Source organism: Triticum aestivum, chromosome 2B (genome assembly GCF_018294505.1).
Source record: "Triticum aestivum cultivar Chinese Spring chromosome 2B, IWGSC CS RefSeq v2.1, whole genome shotgun sequence".
NCBI lineage: Eukaryota > Viridiplantae > Streptophyta > Magnoliopsida > Poales > Poaceae > Triticum > Triticum aestivum.
This window is the reverse complement of record NC_057798.1, coordinates 556,869,884-556,877,936: the sequence shown is the minus strand read 5'-3', so window position 1 is coordinate 556,877,936 and position 8,053 is coordinate 556,869,884.

The window sequence follows — 8,053 nt, the reverse complement described above, 5'->3', positions numbered from 1 at the left end:
CCCTGCAGGGGTGTCCCAACTTAGCCCATGATAAGCTCTCGCGATCAACGAAGGATATACCTTCTCCCAGGAAGACCTGATCAGACTCAGAATCCCGGTTTACAAGACATTTCGACAATGGTAAAACAAGACCAGCAAAGCCTCCCGATGTGCCGACAAATCCTGATAGGAGCTGCACATATCTCGTTCTCAGGGCACACCGGATGAGCCAGACATCGGGTTGGCATAGACCCTGGTTGCCCAGGGGGCGCCGGACATCGCTCGGTTTGGACCAGCACTTGGAGAAGCACTGGCCCGGGGGGTAAAAATAAAGATGACCCTCGGGATGCGCGACTCCCAAGGGAAAAAGGCTAGGTGAGGCAAATGGTAAAACCAAGGTTGGGCCTTGCTGGAGGAGTTTTATTCAAAGCGAACTGTCAAGGGGGTCCCATAAATCACCCAACCGCGTAAGGAACGCAAAATCCGGGAACATAACACCGGTATGACGGAAACTAGGGCGGCAAGAGTGGAACAAAACACCAGGCATAAGGCCGAGTCTTCCACCCTTTACCAAGTATATAGATGCATTAATAATATAAGAGATATTGTGATATCCCAACATGATCCTGTCCACCATGGAGCAATCTTCAACTTCACCTGCAACTAACAACGCTATAAGAGGGGCTGAGCAAAGCGGTAACATAGCCAAGCAACGGTTTGCTAGGAAGGGTGTCAAAGGTTAGAGGTTCATGGCAATCTGGGAGGCTTGAAGAGTAAATGATAGGTAGCGCAGCATAGAGATAGAACGAAGCAACTAGCATAGCAATGATAGTAGTGAGATCCAGGGTAGCGGTCATCTTGCCTGAAATCCCGCTAGGAAGAAGAACGAGTCCATGAAGAAGATGGAGCCACGAAGACGAACCAAGCGTAGACGAACGAATCCTCACGATCGCAACGAAATGGGAACTATCAAGAAGAAGCACACAACATAGTAAACACACCACACATGAACATGACATGATGCACAAACAAGTATGATGCAAGACAAGACTACATGAAACTACTCATGGCAAGAGATGATGCATACAAGAGCAACACATCAAAGCAAGTTTAAATGAAGCCGGGAACAACATATAACAATTCCGGTAAGTCCTCATATGCAAATTTCGAAATTGGTCCAGATCTGAATAAACCTTATGTTCAAGTTGTTAAAAAGCAAGTTAAGATGCACAAAGATGATCTACACGAGATTCTAGTCAAGTTACATATAAAGTTCATTTAATTCGGAGCTACGACCTAGAAGGTATGAGCAAAACAAGTTAAACATGGCATTGATGCAAAATGCATACAAACATCAAGCAAACACTCTCAAAACATGGATTCGACATGATAATATGAAACTACATGCAAAATCAAGCAAGTTTCATATATAGCACACTCAAAACGGAGCAATGGTTCCACACATACACTCTATACAAGTTATAGCAACAAACTGCCCAAAACAGCAACTAGGCATATTGCAAGCATCAAAACAACATGCTACAGGACCTTAACAAGAAAACAAAAGGCATGGGCATGATTTACAGGTAAAGCATAACAAAACATGAACACTGAGCTATCTCCAGAAATCACTAGAACATGCTCAAACACACATAGCAAGATTGCAAATAATAACAGTTCAGACTTTGCAGAAAATAACATCAGGTTGCAATGTTTAGAGCTATCAAACAACATGTTACAGGAACTTAATATGGCAAACAAAGGCATGGAATGAATCTAATAATTGCATAGAACAAAAGTCTCTTACTGACCATGAGCCAAAAAGGATCAAAAGATATGGTGGCACCCATGTAAACATGGCAAGTTATATGACAGATTCATACATGGCAGGAACAACGATAAGTAGGCATGTTGGTGAGCTTGAACCACTCACCACAGAGCAATACATGGAATGACAAGGCAACCAACAGTAAGAAGACATGTTTGTTAAGCTAAGCATGGCAATAGCATAGTCATAGGGTGCATGGATCACTAGCAACACACATGGCAAAACTGAACTTCATGTTAACAGGCTAACAGCAACATTATTTAGCAATTTGAGAGCAAGATTTCAACAAGTTACATCAGGCTATAAATGCAAAAAGGGGCATGGATGGATAGAGAATGACATGTAGAACAAAACATCCTTAGTGAACATCTCCAGATTATGCATAGAATGACTTGTAGGAGCAGGTTTACATAGCATCACAAAATAACAGATTCAGCCTAGCAAAACAGTAACAACAAGTACACTACTTAACAAGATTGATTCACTCACCACAAGTCATTGCATGACAAGATAAGCATAGCATCAGCAAGAATACATGTTTATGAAACTAACCAAGGCAAGAACAAGTTCATAGCATGCAAGGATCAACTACAACAACCTTGGCAAAATTGAATAACATGTAAACAATTTGTCAGGAAATATTTTATAGCAAAAGTAGAGCAAGCAAATGGCATGCTATACTACTCCATAATTGCAAACAGGGGCATGAATGGATAGAGGATAACCATATGTTCAAAACATCCTTACTGAAATATCTCAAAATATGCATGGATCTCTCTGTAGCATCAAGTTTACATGGCATCAAAATAACAGCAGAACAGGGACTAAAATCAGCAACATCACGAAGCCTAGTTTGCATGCTTGTTCTAATCATCACATTGATCAAAAAAATACATGGCATACACCCCTGTAAATATGGCATGATGTATCACAAAACACATGTAGACATCAACCTCATAGGATGCACACATCAAACATGGCAAAAATGACAAATGAGCATATTCTGTTAACAGACAGCAGACAACATTATATAGCACTCTTGCAACGATGATTCAGGCATCAAGATGGACTCAAATGAACATGATGAAATGGAATGAAATGTATAGCATCTCATAACGAACATTTTGACATATTATGCACGCAAAACGGAGTAGTATGCATGGAGATGTGATGCGATGAACAGGGCAACATTATGCAAAATATTTCCGGGACTTAGTGAAATTAGACCTCGCGGGAAAGTCAACCCAGGACGGGACGTTTCCGGGACGGAGAGATCCGGGCGGGGCACGCGTGTTTGGCTCAGATCCTAGTGGATCTCATCCACCTTGCAGGTTCCGAGCCGGATCTCGCCGGATCCGGCCGGAGACGGCGACGACGCGCCGGCGGCGAGGTACGGGCGGCTCCGGCGGGGAGCCAGGACGCCGGGCATGGAGGCGAAGGCGGAGGGCGGCGAGGAGTGGGGCGGCGTCGGACGACGCGGGGGCGGGGCCGAACGGCGCGGAAGAGCTGCGGCGGCCGGCGGCCGAGGGCGACGCCGGGCGGCGCGCCGGCGGGCGCGGCAGCGGGCTGCTGCGGCCGACGGCCGCGGGCTGGGGATGCGGCAGCAGAGACGGGCCGGAGAAGAGGAGCTCCGGGCACGGCGGACCGGGACGCGGCGGCGCTCGGGCACGTGGCGGCAGACCACGCTGACGGCGGAAGGGCGGCGAGGTCGGCGGGAGGGCGGCGGCGGCGAGGCGCGGGGGCGCGCGCGGGCCGGCGGGGCCCAGATGCGGCCCGGAGCGGGCCGGCTGCGGGCTCCCGCGGGCCGCGGCAGAGGAGGCGCGGGGAGGACGGCGGCGCGACACGTGGCGCGGGCAGATTGGACGAGGGCGGCTGGCGGACGTGTCCGGTGCCGGGCGGACGCGTCCGGCGCGCGGAGGAAGAAGGGGGCTAGGGTTTGGAGGGATTCATCCGCGAATTTTCGGGGGAGGGCATATTTATAGATTCTGAGAGCTAGGAGAGTCCAAATGAGGTGCGGTTTTCGGCCAAGCGATCGTGATCGAACGACCGAGAGCATGGAGGGGGTTAGGATGGGTTTTGGGCCACTTTGGAGGGGTGTTGGGCTGCAAGACAAAAGAGGCATTTGCGGTTACTCGGTTAACCGTTGGAGTATCAAACGACCTCCAAATGGCACGAAACTTGACAGGCGGTCTACCGGTGCTATACCAAGACCGCTTGGCAAGACTCGGTCCATTCCGAGAATGTTTAACACTCGCTTACAACGAGAGACAAAAAGGGGAACGCCGGAGGACATAGGAGTGCCGGATTGCAAAACGGACAACGGGGAAAATGCTCGGATGCATGAGACGAACATGTATGCAAAATGAAATGCACATGATGTCATGATAAAATACAACACGCAAGCAAATGACATGGCAACGATGGCGAATAACTGGCAGACACCTGGCGCATCGAATCCGGGGCGTTACAACGCCCCCGACAACAACACGCCGTGGACGGCGTACTTCGAGCGACGCCACGAGGAGCAGATCGCCACCACCAACGGCGTTGAGTCGCGCGGCCGCCACAACTCTGCGGGCGCCGATGGTGGGGCGTCCCAGGCCGCACCCTCGAGGCCGTCCTCGAGCACATCGATGTCGGCAACACGCCGCGCCTGGAGTACCCGGTGCCCCCTCCTTCTCTTGCCGCGGAGAATGGAGATGGCGACATCATCGTCGTCGGGCTCTAGCTCTCCGTCCTCCGGCTCACCGGCGCTTCGCTCCGTCAAGCCGGAGACGCAGGAGACGCCACTGGGGCGCCGCACCCGCGGCGGCGACCTTGTCATCAACAAGGGCGACCGCCCCTCTTCTTCTTTCTACCGCCTCGTTCGGCCAAAGACTGAGCCGGGTTTGCTCCCCGTGAAGGAACACGAGGCCATGGCCGCCGATGACGAGACCACCCTCAAGCGGGCGAAGGCGGACTACGTCCGCGAGCAGATGGAGCGCCAGCGCCGGGCCTTCGAGGAGATCGCCGCTCGGCGCCGTGGACGCAAGGAGGGTGGCGTGGTCATCCTTGACAGCAACGACGAGGATGCGCCCGGGCCGTCCGAGCCCCAGCGCATCGGCGACGCTGGTTAGGGGTGCAACAGGGACGGCGGCGGCACCCAGCATGGCGGTGACGATGACGGCGACGACTACACCCGGTTCTACAGGCTCCTCGGCATGTAGAAGGCGGGGGGGCGACGGCGGCTGGGCATAGTCGTTTTTAGTTTGTGTTTTAAGTTTTTTTAACAAATATCAATGAATTCGCCTAATTGTGTCGTGTTTGGTCGATTTTTATGTTGCAAAAAACGACGTCTGGGGACGACCTGGGTGCGGCGGCTGGGAACCCAGTCGCCCTCATGATGAATTTATCGCCGGTTTGCCCCCAGACGGCGCTATCTCAAACCCCTGGAGGGCCGAACGGCTGGAGATACTCTAAGCTTTTGCTGCTAACAAAATGACATTATGGTCTTTGCGAAGCTTCTGTGGGCCATTGTGGGCCATCATAGGTGGCGTAGATCCCTCTCTTTCACAAGTCGTTTGGTCTGGGCCGTATGCTAGAAGCCTATAACTGAAGGTTCTTCCAGGAGGCAACCTAACTAGATTAACCTGCATTGATGGCCCAGTTTTTAGCAGGTTAATGACTTAGTTAAAACTCTGGCCATCATCCTAATATAAAACGACATTCATAATTTTAGATAGTCTCCAAACAGAAAATAAGGGAAAACTTTTCCAATGTTATACTTTTTTTCTTTTCTTATTTTCTCTTATATTTGTATAATTTCAATGTTTCTTTCTGTCCTTTATATTTCACTTCCTTCTTTTCTTTGGATCTGTTTTTATTATTTTCCTATATAGATTTTTTAAGGAAATTTTTCCTATATTTATAGATGAAAATTTAAAGAGCCCAGCTTATCTTCAAAAAAGAAAAAAAGAAAAACGAGTGCAGCTTATTAACCGTGGAAGCTCTACTTAAAAATAGACAGTCAAAAGTTTAGGACGTCGATAATGCCCACACATGTGGGTGTTAAGAGATCTGGTCACACATTTTGTGTGGTGTCTAAGAGGACCAGCCCACACGCCTACGTGTAGGCTAAACAACTAGCACCCACATGTCTCTTTTTTTCCTCGCGGTCCCTCTCACAGCCTACGTATGGGCAAAATGGATAACGCCCACACGACCTCTCTCAGCCACCTACCTCACGGTCCCGCATGCCCCGCGTGACCGGCACCACGCGTCCCCGCAGTTGCCATGGTCCGAACCCTCTTCAATGTCCGTTTAACTGCAGTTGCCATGTCGCTGAACTACAGTTGCCATGTCGGACAACTACAGTTGCCATGGTTGCTCAACTGTAGTTGCCATCTCAGGTCAAGTGCCAGATGCCATTTTGGACAACTGCAGCTGTTGCCATGTATGGTCTGGTTTACTATAGTTGCCATGATTTGAAAACTTTACGGGTTGCCACCTACTAACACTAGGCAGTTACCATGTATGGTCTAGTTTACTACAATTGCCATGATTTGAAAAACCTTAGGAGTTGCAACCTACTAACACTAGACAGTTGCCGTGTAGCGCTACAAAGAGATATGGCAAAATAACATGTTTCGGGTAAAGAGAGAGTTGCCATTTGCTTACAAGCACACTAGGACAGTTGCCGTATACCCTGCAAAACACATGGCAACTGACATGTTTGGGTAAAAAAATAGTCGCCATCTGCTTACAAGCACACTAGGGTAGTTGCCACGTATACTGCAAAACACATGGCAACTGGCAGCTTTGGGCATGGGAGAGGAGACGGGCGTGTGGGCGAGATGGCAAATGCCCACACACCAGCCCTTATGCGTGAGTGAAAACAGACGTGTGGGCGAACTGCTAAACGCCCACACACGACCCCTCCCCGTGTGGTGAAACGGACGTGTGGGTGACCGGATGAATGCCCACACACCAGCTCGTCCTACGTGGCACCACAAACATGCCAAGATTCATGCAACCACAAACAGACGTGGATCCACGCGTGTGAGCGAGATGCAAACGCCCACACATGTGGGCGTTAGTGTTTCCGAAAGTTTATTGACTAGCTTATAAAAACAAAGTGTGAGAAGAAACACTTGTCCTAGAAGTTAGGCAATTATATCGAAGATTGCCATGTACAATGGTTGATAAGATAGTCTTATTTTAAATCTTGCATGTAATTTAGAGATAATAAAAAAAGTGTGTACAAGGGGTCGTTTCTTAGTTTTATCTTTAATAACTAGCTATTCCTAAAAATATGGTGAGACATATTATGCTAAATGCTCATCTCTTGTCTTCTCTCAATCTCAAATAAAAAGAAGACAAACATCTTCTTATAAGTTCTCTCTCCTTCACCTCGTTATTTATCCTACGTGGCACTAGTAAGATAGCACCATTGTACATGCCCTTATACATATTTGTAACAATGACAGAGCTACGTTGGGGTGGGTGTGTGGGGGGGGGGGGGTTGACTGGACGGGCCGTCCGGGCGTTTGAGACCAGTATGAGTCACCCTGATGTAGATGCTCTAACAAAGCATCCTTATTTACTGAGATGAGTTTTGTAGTCGTGTTTTTTTCTGAATCAAATCATGTGAATGGATTACTTAATTAGCATACACGGCCATTCCGACATATCAAAGCACTTTCCATAGGTGGTGGAACGAGAACCACAACTAATATTTTCATAATGTTAAAAAACTAATATTTTTATAGACATATCGAAAAGGATTAAAACCATAGTTTAAAAAACCGAACCGGCGATCGAACCAATGAGATCGTAGGTTCAGGTTTTTTACGTTGGGGCCGCCGGTTCGTTGGTTCAATTGCCGATTCTTTAGGGTAAAATAAAACATTTTTATAATGATATAGTGGGAAAACAGTTTAAAGGAGTTGTGTTCCTTCAATATGACGTGAACATGGTCTTGACGAGTTGGTTATTGGGCTGGGTTTATGCTTCAGGCCAGTAATCAAGTTGGTTAAAACAAAACAGATCAGATCACCGGATAGCCGGTCGCCTCCCCAACCGTCAGATTCAGCAGTTTTAGTTTGTTGGATCTTGCCAGCAAAACAGCAGAAAATTGCATCATTGTTCTCCCCTCGCTCTCTGCTCTCCGCTATCCATTATTGCGGAAATTGTAACTGGTAGCTGCTCTGTTGGCTAGTGAGTAGGAGATTAATAGGCTAATTGGCAAGTTAATCAATTAATCGGCTG